General features: G+C 38.1%; 1 pseudogene; it reads left to right on the plus strand.

Annotated features, from left to right (window-relative positions):
* Positions 1–2,809: 2,809 nt before the first annotated feature.
* LOC148071578 (tumor necrosis factor alpha-induced protein 2-like) lies at positions 2,810–8,711 on the plus strand (annotated as a pseudogene).
* The last annotated feature ends 3,540 nt before the right edge of the window (positions 8,712–12,251 follow it).

The raw sequence follows: 12,251 nt of genomic DNA on the forward strand, positions 1-12,251 counted from the left end.
CGAGGAGGCCAGTGTGACGACTTGCATCTGTATGGCCGGAACATCCTGGAGGCTCAACACTCCCGCAATCATGTCCAGGTATTCCTTCAGCCAGTTTTCTTTGGAACCCTGCACACACATGTTTCAATAAGCTTTTAATTATCTCTTTGAAAAGTTAAATTAAATATATGAATACATCATACATAAAATGCACTTTTTCTTTTTTTTTTTATTTGACCGAAAAAGAGAAAATATGGGGTTTGAAAATATATTTTTATTTACTAGTTTCAGTGCTGGAGGAGCTAATAATATGTAGCGGGTCCCAGCAGGGCCTTCGCTGACAGATATGATAATCCTGGAACCAGAAACTGTTTCCTTCAACTGATAAAAATCTCTAAACTTAGGAAAATGTTGTCGGAACATGATCTGGAGCTTGTAATCCATGCGTTTGTTTCTTCTCGTCTGGACTATTGTAACAGTTTGTTTCCATGTCTTAACAAGAAGGAGCTGTCTCGCCTGCAGTTGATTCAGAACTCTGCAGCGAGAATTCTAACCCGCTCAAGTAGAAGAACTCACATTTCTCCGATCCTTAAAACTCTTCACTGGCTTCCAGTTTCTTTTAGGATAAACTTTAAAATTCTGGTTCTTACTTTCAGAACTATTCATGGTCAGGCTCCTCCTTACATCACTGATCTGATCCAGCCTTACACCCCAGCTCGGGCTCTGAGGTCTGTGGATCAGAATCTACTTATGGTTCCTCGCACAAGGTTCAGAACCAGAGGAGAGAAATCTTTTCAGGCTGTTGCTCCTAAGCTTTGGAACAATCTTCCTCTCTCTTTGTGCTTGATGGAGTCTACTGACTCCTTTAATAAACATCTTAAGACGTTTTTATTTGTTCAGGCTTTTCCTTGATTTTCTGGAACTCCTGTTGTGTTATCAGTTTTATCTTGATCTTTAAAATATATACTTTATTGAATATTGTTTTGATTGTTTAAGCGCTTTGTGACCCTGGTCTGGAAAAGCGCTATACAAATAAGAATTACTTACTTACTTACTTACTTACTTACTTACAATGGACATGAACGACACCGGACCACAAGTGCTCATGAACCAAGTCTCTTGGATTATCTTTATTCACATATTGATAGAAGGAATGACGTTAAAGCTAACTTAGCATTAACTTAAGACACACTTATGTTGTCTAGCTAGCTAGGACTTCACTTACCTCTCATTCCTCATTGCTTTATCCCTGCTGCGGACTTTCTGATATCCATCTAGGAGTTATACAGGAGTTCCACTCAAATCAAAATCCAAATGATATATTTAACAAGTTGTTGTCGGCTAACGTTACCTTCCTCACGCAGTGATTCTCATCGCCTGCCTCTCTCTCTCAACAATGACTGTCTGTCAAATCTGCATCAACTTCCTGCTCCCAGGCTCGACCTTTGACACTGTTGAGTATAAATGTCTGGATACAAACCCACTTTTTATCATAGTATTGGCTCTTTTAAATTGATATAGATATTTATTATTTAAATTGTTGACATAAAGATTATATTTAAATATATTCATCATTCATTTTAACAAATCTAGTTTTCATCCTTGGTGAGATTTTAAATGTATTTGTGATACTCACAAAAGTGTTTTGTTTAGATATTATTATATAATGTTTTCTGTCACTTTTTGGTTTGTTGTTTAGTCCCACTAAGAGGGTGTAATAAAGATAAATGTGCAATGCCATGCAGAAAACGGACACAAGGTGGCAGCACTTGCGGGCGACGGTATTCATTCGCACAAGTGAAACCCAAGAGACTTGGTTCATGAGCACTTGTGGTCCGGTGTCGTTCATGTCCATTGTAATTCCAGGTTGGTTAAGAACTCTTTCTTTAATTCCTCTTACTTTAAACTGTTTATAAGGATTTTTGATATGACAGTTATGTGTGTGAACATAGAAAGTGCTGCGGTTCATGATCGTGGCGATTACTAAAATGGCGTCCGTGGCCGTAGTTAAATGCTTCTGTGTGTATTTTTCTTTTGACTCCTTGACTTTTGTGCGGTAATATTTAATATGTTAAAATAGTCGTGTGTGTGTGGTGTGTGAGTCTGAATTGTGCATTTGTGTGCTATGAAGTGTGAAAAGTATTGTGTGGAGTATATGTAGCATGCTAGCATGACTGCAAGTTCAGACCAGTTATAGGAGCCGCCCTGGTTGAAAGCACGCGCAGAAATAAATATGTTATACCGTTTTGGCGAGTTAAACTGCAAAAGAGATTCATTTTGTTTTATTAAGTGTTCACTTATGGCATCTACTGTACATAATGTACGATTATTATTCTTGATGAAAGAATGAAGGGTGTATGTTGGAAGTGAAGGAATGATTGATAACAAGAAAATGATTAGTGATTAAAATACATGGTTTGTTTTCAAAGGAAAATTGTAAAATTGACATTTATGTAAATGTACTTTGAAAGTGGTTTTTAAACCATTGCTAATGCAAAAGAAAAAGAACAAAGGAAGAGTCACGATTGCAGTTTAATGAAAATATGTGAATAAAGATAATCCAAGAGACTTGGTTCATGAGCACTTGTGGTCCGGTGTCGTTCATGTCCATTGTAATTCCAGGATTATCATATCTGTCAGCGAAGGCCCTGCTGGGACCCGCTACATATTATTAGCTTCTCCAGCACTGAAACTAGTCAATAAATATATATTTTCATACACAATATTTTCACTTTTTCGGTCAAATAAAAATAAAAAGTGCATTTTAGATGTATTAACTTTTGAATATAATAACTATGATTATAATATTACCCTGAAGGTATGATTTTCAAATCATTCATTTTTGATCCTTGTTTATTTAGATTTACAATATAATGGATAAAAAGCTATGATTTGATTTTTATTTTGTTCATGGAGATAATTAGAGTCTCCAGAACGGGAATTTGAACTAGTGTTGTCTGGGGGTCAAGGTGACCCCGAAGGCCCTAAATCAAATGTGTTTGTGGTATCCCTTGTGTTGTCTCAGGGTCAAGGTGAACAACCTCCACCACTGCATATTTGTTCACTTTTTAAAAGTTATTTTGAAACCGACTACACTGTGGAACATCTTTTCAGTTTTGTCTCGTTTTATTTTCATTTTCTAAAAGGTTGAAAGGAGAAACGACTATGAAGATCTTTTGATTTATTTTTTAAATCAAAGTGAAAAGTCAAGTCAAGGTTAACTTCTTTGAGGGTAGAGGATCTAAACCGAGTCTCAGACGGATAAAAATGCCCCTCAATATAAAAAACGAAATTTGAATGAAAATGAAGTAATAAAATGACATGAAGCTAAAACGAAGATAAATCAAAAATAATAAGGAAAATAAATGCAAAGATATCTTGAAAAAAAAGTTTTTTTATTGACCTTGCATGAAATTAATTAATTGAATTTTTGTTTGACCTGAAACTTTGACTTGGATTTAAATTGTGACCTTTATTCACAATAACACCTGGCAAAGTCATCCAAATGTTGCTGCCCTGGAATGAAGGTGCCGCATGAAAACTAGAAGCATGCTTGTGCAAACAACGAGACAAAAGTGAAGGTGAAAGTACGATGAGTGCGTGGGTGTGTGCACGCAAGGGGTGGGAGGAAAGTGGGAGGAGCCTGTAGCCTCAGAAATCCTCCAACGCTCAGAGGACCAGAGAGTTATTTCCCCGACTGTAACTTCCAGGAGCTCACATCAGCCAAAGGCTGCTTGGAAGAGAATCCTCTCAAAACGAACAAATCTGGTGAGTAGGATGTTTGCGTTAACAATGTGTTTTGAATTTCTGTGTAAATGTAAATGTATTTTAACATAAAATCTGGCTGAGGATAGAAGTTGAAGTTGATAATGTTTGTCAGTTTAGTGCCAATAATTAAATATCAGGCTCTAGATGAGGTTAAAAAATGGCAAATAATGGGTTTTTTTGTTCTTAAAAATGATTGTTCAGCATCTTAAAATATTCAGAAGTGTAAGAAAAAATCATGTATGAATGGAAAAAACCCTTTTGTCATTTAAACGCTGTATTATGGTTTTCCTGCAGAGCAAACGGCTTGAATGAGGCTCCGGTCAAGGTCAGCGGCGTCACACGTGCCACCGATCCCAGAGGGAAGCCCAGCCGGAGGTTGGAGGTTCCCCAAAATATGGCCAGTCAGCAAAGGTCAGAAGGAACGCTCAATATCTAACCACTTATTTGTTTCTCTTCCAGTCGTCTCTTTTGACCAAGACCTGGAGCAATCTCACTTTTACGAGGCAGCTCTTCAGCTGGTGGACAAAGAGAAGCTTCTGTTTGGTCAATCAGAGGAAGACAAAAAAGTCCTCAAGCTTGTTTCGGACCAGAAAATCCTGGAGACTCTCGTGATCCAGACCATATAGACCAAGAGTCTCTGAAGGGGGAACAAGAAGCGGCCGTGTTAGTGTCCGCCGTGAAAGCAGTCCAGCTGCAGGAGGAGCAGGACCAACTGGTGGATCAAATGGCCGGGTCGGCGCCATCCTGGAGGCAGAGCAAATGGAGGCAACAACACGACCAAGTGCTCACCAGCCTGGTGGAGGAGCGAATGGAGAACCCGTCGGTCTCAGCAATCCGGTGAAGCAGAACTGCCTCCAGGCGAAGATCCACAGCATGGGCCTGCAGATGAAGGAGGACCTGCTGACGGTCGTGAAGGTGGTCAAGAGCTGCTACCCTCCGGAGATGGACATCTGTCAGTTCTATGCCGAGCTGTACCACCAGTAAATGAGCAAAGGCTTGGAGGAGATTGCAGAGTTCGGGCTGGGGGATGAGGACTGCAAGTTCCTGCTGCAATGGGTCACTGACTATTATCCTGGGTAAGTTGCCCGTCCAACTCCCCACCAATGCTATTCCTACCTTGAACTTCCTTCTTTGTTTTTAACTGGAAATTAAAGTGATTTTATATTTATCAATATAATCTTCTTATTCTATAAGACTGTTTAAGAACCCTCTTTTGGCGCCAGAGATCAACTTTGAAGCTCTAGGAAGTCTGCTGCCTGACCACATGGTGGCGTCGCTGCAGGAGCAGTACCTGAGCAAACAACAGGTATATTTACACATTAACTACACAGTAATATAAGCTTGTAAAACATTATTGAAGAATAAGATAAAAAAACAAACATTTTCCAAGCATTGTTATTTTGTTTCAGGTGGCCAAGACAAGAAAAAACATGTAATTTACCATTTGTTTATTATAAATATAAGTTGTATAAATTGACTCCACCCCTTACAATATGACTTAATTTAGTAACTAGTGAATCGTTTCATTGAAGACAACTTTGATGGGCAAGACAAAAGTGATTTTATATTTATCAATATAATCTTCTTATTCTATAAGACTGTTTAAGAACCCTCTTTTGGCGCCAGAGATCAACTTTGAAGCTCTAGGAAGTCTGCTGCCTGACCACATGGTGGCGTCGCTGCAGGAGCAGTACCTGAGCAAACAACAGGTATATTTACACATTAACTACACAGTAATATAAGCTTGTAAAACATTATTGAAGAATAAGATAAAAAAACAAACATTTTCCAAGCATTGTTATTTTGTTTCAGGTTGTAAAATTTGATAATATAAAGTGAATTTAGTTTTTTAAAAATGTGGTCAAGACAAGAAAAAACATGTAATTTACCATTTGTTTATTATAAATATAAGTTGTATAAATTGACTCCACCCCTTACAATATGACTTAATTTAGTAACTAGTGAATCGTTTCATTGAAGACAACTTTGATGGGCAAGACAAAAGTAATTTCCATTCATTATTCATTCATCATCAGGTTTGTCCTGAGAGACAAAACTACACAAAGTTATTGAATTATTTAATACATTTTTAAAAATACTTTCACAGTTAATGAATTGTTTTTTTTACATATAGAGTTTGATGTTTTGATTCCAATAATTAAAAAATCGGAATTTCCCTATTCCATAAACCAGGGTCACAAAGCGCTTAAACAACAAAACAATACACAGTTAAAATACCTACAAATTAAAAAAGTATTTAAAAAACAGTTCTTTCTTAAAACCTTTTTTTTTCAAATGTATTTTCTGTTCGATTGTTGTCATTTTGAACAGGCATGGTTGACTGATTTGACAGCATTGCAGTTATATTTTTCTGACACAGGGGGAGCCAACATTTTTTTTTTTCAAACTTACGTATTATGACTTTAACAACCTTTGGAACAAATGTTTTTATAGATAAGATGTCTCGGTTGATCATTAACACTTTTCTATTTATACACCTAAGATTGTAGGATTTAATCATAACTCGTGATTGATAACGTATCAAGTTCTTTTGGTTTGATCAGGCAGAGATGACGACGTTCATCAGTCAAGTCCTGGCGGAAGCGAGGGAATCGTGGAAAAGCGAGCCGACAAAGAAGGACGGAAGCTTCACCATGTCCTATGACATCATTCAGGTATTTGAAAAAAAAGGATTCTTTTGGCTAAATCTAGTAGCGGTAACGTTTCAAACCATGACTTCATTTTCACACTTCAGCTCATCAACGGAATGCTGACCTCAGCGGGAATGGTCGTGGGTGATAGAGAGAAGGTCCAGTGTATAACTTGAACTGAGCGACTCGCTGTGCAGGTAACGTCTCTCACGTCAAAAGAAAAAAGATTCAAATGAATTAATGTTTTAGTTTCAAGGACTTCCAGGAGGAGGTCATGAAGCAAAACAAGTGGAGCAGAAAACCGTTCATCAAAGCCAACCTCGGATGGATTCAACAATTCAGGTGGAGCCTCCGACTTCAGGGTGTGACCGCGAGTTGGTCATGTGACTCAACTGTCATGTGTCTGCAGGGATTTTATTTTGAAGAAGAGCTCCATGATCCTGGACGACGTCCGAGAGAGATGCATGAGCGTCCTGGCCGACATGAAACAATCGGCGCACCAGTTCCTACTGAGCCCGGTCCACCAGGCGCTCAAGGTGAGTGTCAATAACAGACGTACAGGTGATCAAAATAAAAATCCATCACTTGTGTCGCCCCAGCCAAACCACAGAAAGCTTGGAACCCACGATTGGCTGCACTCGTCAACGTTCGACAAGATGATCATCCCCTGAATCTTCTCACCAGGTATTAAAAAAGAGCAAAAAAAAAAGAAGGTTTTCACGAGCTAAGACTCATGATCCGTGTCTTCAGGAGTTGATCGGACAGCTGCACCAGGAGGTGACGGTGGAATACGTCAGACGGCTGCTGAAGGGAGACGTGAAGCTGAGGAGTCGGGCTCAGCAGCAGGAGGCCTTCGACAGAGTGACGAGCGACGCCGACACTTTACAACGTTGGTTCAGTGATCAGGTGAGAAACTGTGGTGAAACTATGGACGTAGTTCAGTGACATTAGAATATGTTGAATTTAACCTTAAACTTGTTTTTATTGAAATGTTGTTGTTTAAGCATTTAATTGTTTCTTTTAAATAATTGAATTCAATAATGTGTATATATCGAAAGGTTGATTTTGTGGTTACAATTTTTTGAATACTTTCAAAATTAATTAATTGTTTTTTTACTGTAGAGTTTGATATTTTAATTCCAATAATTCAAAAATACATTTTCTGATTTCTATTTTATTTTTAATCGTAGCCTAAACAAAACATAAACATTCATTATATTTATAGTTATTTAAAAGGCTACCAATTGAACTATAATATAAATGACCTTTATATGTTGAGTGTATCCTCTCGTCCTCAGTTATCGCCAGAATCTCGCGGGATTTCATTGTCCCTTTGCTGATGACATTATGATTGATGCCATGAAAACCGATATTGTAAAATTAAACAGGGTGTGTTTGGTTTCATGCAATACATTTTTGTAAGAATTCTGACCCACTCTAGTAGAAGAACTCACATTTCTCCAATCCTTAAAACTCTTCAATGGCTGTCAGTTTCTCAATGGCTGCCAGTTTCTTTCAAGATCAATTTGAAATTTCTGGTTCTTACTTTAAGAGCTATTCATGGTCTAGCCTCGAAAAGCGCTTTACAAATAACACTTACTTACTTACTTACCTTTAAATATACTAATTATTGAAAAAGATTTTTCAATTAAAATAAATTCAACTTTTCAATATAAAAAAAACATTTAATTTAACTTTTCAAAGAGATAATTAAAAGCTTATTAAAACACGTGTGTGCAGGGGTCCAAAGAAAACTGGCTGAAGGAATACCTGGACATGATTGCGGGAGTGTTGAGCCTCCAGGATGTTCCGGCCATACAGATGCAAGTCGTCACACTGGCCTCCTCGTATCCCCACCTCAGGTACCAAAATACAAACTTTATCAGGACGAGTATAAAGTCCAGACCAAAAGATCGATGCCATTTTAGAATAACCTGCCATTTATCGAATCGTGTCCATTTCTTTCCAGTGAAAAACGCGTGTCCGCTCTACTGAAACTCAAGACAAACATCTCCAGGGAGGACCGACAGACGGTGAAAAGTATTCTGAACGATACGTTAAGAGAAATCAAAGTGTCCCCTACTCATGTTTTCTTCTTTAAAATTATCATTCCAAATTCCAATAAATACTGCAGATTAATCCCTTGAAATTGTAATTAATTTATGTTCTTGCTCATGTGGCCACAATATTTTTAAGGGATGATATTTGAAAATAAAAGTGTATATTTCTTAATATAATATTTGCAAATGTTGTGTATTGTTTACAAGGCAACTTGTACATTGTAAATATTTGAAAATACTTATGTTTTTTCTAAATTAAAAATGTTTGGAATAAAGGGTGGACTTTTTTTTTTTTTTAGAAAAGAGAACGGATTGTCTTGCGTTTCATTTTTAAAATCAAGGGACAAGAGAAAGGGACAATTTCTCATATCCTGCAAGTGTTCCTTCAAATTTAATAAGTTTAATAAGTTTTCCTGTTTTTGTAAAATATACTTTATAGGACTATTAGCTTTTTAGGATTCAGTTTATCCGTCAAACAGAGTTTTATTTTGGCGGGACACGACCCGTAAATGGCTCTTTACACAATAAAGGTTGTCGAGCCCTGATGTAGACAACATCATCTGCTGCATTCAAAAAGACTTTTTGATTAAAAATAATTTATTTACACTCAACATATGTACAGCAGTTAAAACGGCGGCTTTAGATGATAAGATTCTTCTTCTTTCTCTCCCTCTTGTGTTTCCTTCCCTGCACACAGAGAAACAAAAAGATTAACAAAACACTTACCAAAAGAGAAAGAGAGAAAATAAAGTTATTTACATAATTATTGCCCGCCGACCAGTCTGGGTGTTTCTCGGCGTGGATTCTTCTCTCATCCTTTGCCATCCCATAGTATAAATCCTTGTCTGGAGACGACAACTTCCGCCACTGTAGAAACAGGGAAAACAGGTCGTCAAACAAGAGCTTTTCGGACTTGTTCAAATCTGGCTGTGTTCTAGACACTCACCATGTGCCCCAGGATGGTGTTGGTCTCGGCACTATCTTTCGGCTTCATGGTGTTTTTTACCATCTGCCTGTTCTCCCTCATGAAAACCATGAAGGCGTTCGCTGGTCTCTTGACGTACGGTCTGGCCCCACAGCATCTGGTGGAACATCATATCATTGCCATTAGATCTATGTTATGAGTTAAGTGTGCATTTAGATGAATCAAACGTGAGGACTAACGTGGAAGAGCAGGCCTGAGGTGGAGAAGGAGCGCAGCTGGAGGTCGACCTGATGTTCTGATTGTTGCTAGAATGAAAAGGAAAGTTAATTTCAAGACGATATTTAAGACGTGGAGTTGGATATGAACATGTGTGACACTAACAAAAAGACGAGCGGGCTCATGACTTCCACAGCTGGTCGCGGCTGAACCCAGAACCCTGGGGGGACTCCACTGTTGACCCAAGTCAACCCAGCTGGGACTTGATGGTAGTGCCTTAGTGTGTTCTCTGACAGCACTCGTCCAAACGATGGAACCGTCGTGGCTCCACATTGGAAGGGGTGGGTTTCAGGGGCCGTCGTCATCTTGAACTCTGAGGTCAAGTCTTTCTCTAACTGCTCGACATCAACCTCTTCAATGAGTTTGAGCAAGAGCAGATCGTCTTGAGCAGCAGAGTCCAAATCAGGAGCAGACGGAAGGTCCCCGATCATGGACAGGAACGTGGAGTGGACTGTGTCCGACTCCGTGCTTGGATCAGTCCACTCGGACGAGAAGCTGCTCAGATCGATAGTGACGAGGTCCATTGTTGAAATCATCTGTACAACAGATTATTGATCAGATAAAATATGTTTAAACCAAAATTAAAACATAAACCTTAACTGTTGAAACAACACTTTCTAGGAAACGTGTATTATTGTGATGTTACTAACAATGATCTGTGGTAATAAACTGTACAATAATTGTACTACTTGTACAAATAAATACATTTATATTTATAATATCTCTTGCTGTTTTAATTAACATGTCAAAGTAATTAAGTTACTAATTCAAACGAGTCATTTACATTTAAATTACATTAAAAGTATTTTTTATTGACGTGTGTGTTGAGTGACGTTGGATCAGTTGTGGGATTGTTAGCAAAAATGTGGCTAAAGCAGAACTAAGATGGACTCAATTGGAAAAGGTGATACTTACCGAAGGTCCGATGCGAAATACGGTAAATCCAGGTGGAAATTACATTTTATATCGCTTCGATAAAGACGCATTAAAGGCCTCGTGTACGTCATCATTGACGCAGGTTCAGGTGTCAGCCAATCAGAAGCGAGCGTTCGTCCACTTGCAGGTGTCATCGCCGGCATGTTTTCGTACATCGGTGAGGACTCGATGTTCCGTGAGTGACCGTTTTTTGTTGTTTATTTGTTTCATTTCTTAAAAGATTTGTTTGTTACCTTCTCTTCGAAGTTTTTGATTCAAGGTTGTACTTGTCACGCGGCTAACACTAAAACTAGCCGTTACACTTGTCAACGTTGACCACGACAACCTTTTTATCCTGTTGAGATCCTTGTGTCGCTACACGGGGAAATAAACATCTCACTATCGTCGATATGGTTTAATAAATCTATCAATTTGGCTTATTATTTTCGAAGCTTATTCGTTTATTTAATCCAACCTCTGTAGCATGACGTTAGCATGTAGCTAAGCTAATGCCGCCTTATTTCACCTAATTTTTCGCCCATGTATCACTCACTACCAGAACCTAGTAGATAAAGGTTAGTTAATAAACAGCGATTGTAATTGAATTTTGCATTATTACTCGAAAACAACTTATTTAGGAGTAGTTTTCCGTTTTGTTTTTCAAATGGTGTCCAGCAGGGGGCAGTACCTCGGTGTGACGCCAAAGTCTAAACCCAATTTACTTAATTAAATCTTGTTTTTTATTATATTAATGTTTTTGGTGCTGTTTCTTATTGTTAAATAATGTTTGTTTTTTACTATTATTTAAAGAATAATGTCGCTACTCTCAGTCTGAAACGTGTTATGTCCATAAAGATCATTATTATTAATAATCATTGAGAAGCTCGAAAAGAACATGTGAGGAAAGATCGTATTCGGTAAAAAGTTTTTATGTATCTATTACACATTTTTACATCATTTGGCTGCAGCAAACATAGATTAAAAATGTAAAATTACTTCATTTTCAATTTTAAGTAGAGAAACCAAACAGGAACACAACAAATTAGAACCGATTGAAGATCCAAATGTTTTTTTTCATAAAATAAGAATAACTAAACATGAGGTAAAAGTTGTTTTTGTTGAGAAGAAATGTCTATTTTCTGTTTTGTATTTACTTAATTATCCATTTACCATGAAACCTGAAAATTGAATCTTGTTTTTAATCATATTCCTTTTTTGGTGCTGTTCTGGGTGCTGCTGCTCTCCTGTAGAAGATCCTGGAGGTGGATATAAATCTGCCGGTGGTGAAGGTCGAGCAGATGACCCGCCGCTCCTGATTCCATTTCTGGCGTCAGTCTCACAAGCTTAGTTTGAACGTCAGTCTGAACAGCTAGTAGATGCTTTTCAAGGTTCGTATCATCTTTAACTTCCATCCCTTTGAACTGTTGATCCACAAATGTGTCAATGACTTTTATTTCCTCCTTAGGATCTTCATCATCTGATAGTAGAAATCCTTGTCCTGCGACGACAACTTCCGCCACTGTATAAACAGGAAAACAGGTCGTCAAACAAGAGCTTTTCGGACTTGTACAAATCTGGCTGTGTTTTAGACACTCACCATGTGCCCCAGGAGGGTGTTGGTCTCTGCATCTTCAGGCATCGTGTTTTTCACTTTCTCCCTGTTCTCCCTCATGAACA

This window comes from Callionymus lyra, chromosome 9 (genome assembly GCF_982586985.1).
Source record: "Callionymus lyra chromosome 9, fCalLyr1.hap1.1, whole genome shotgun sequence".
Taxonomy (NCBI): Eukaryota; Metazoa; Chordata; class Actinopteri; order Syngnathiformes; family Callionymidae; genus Callionymus; species Callionymus lyra.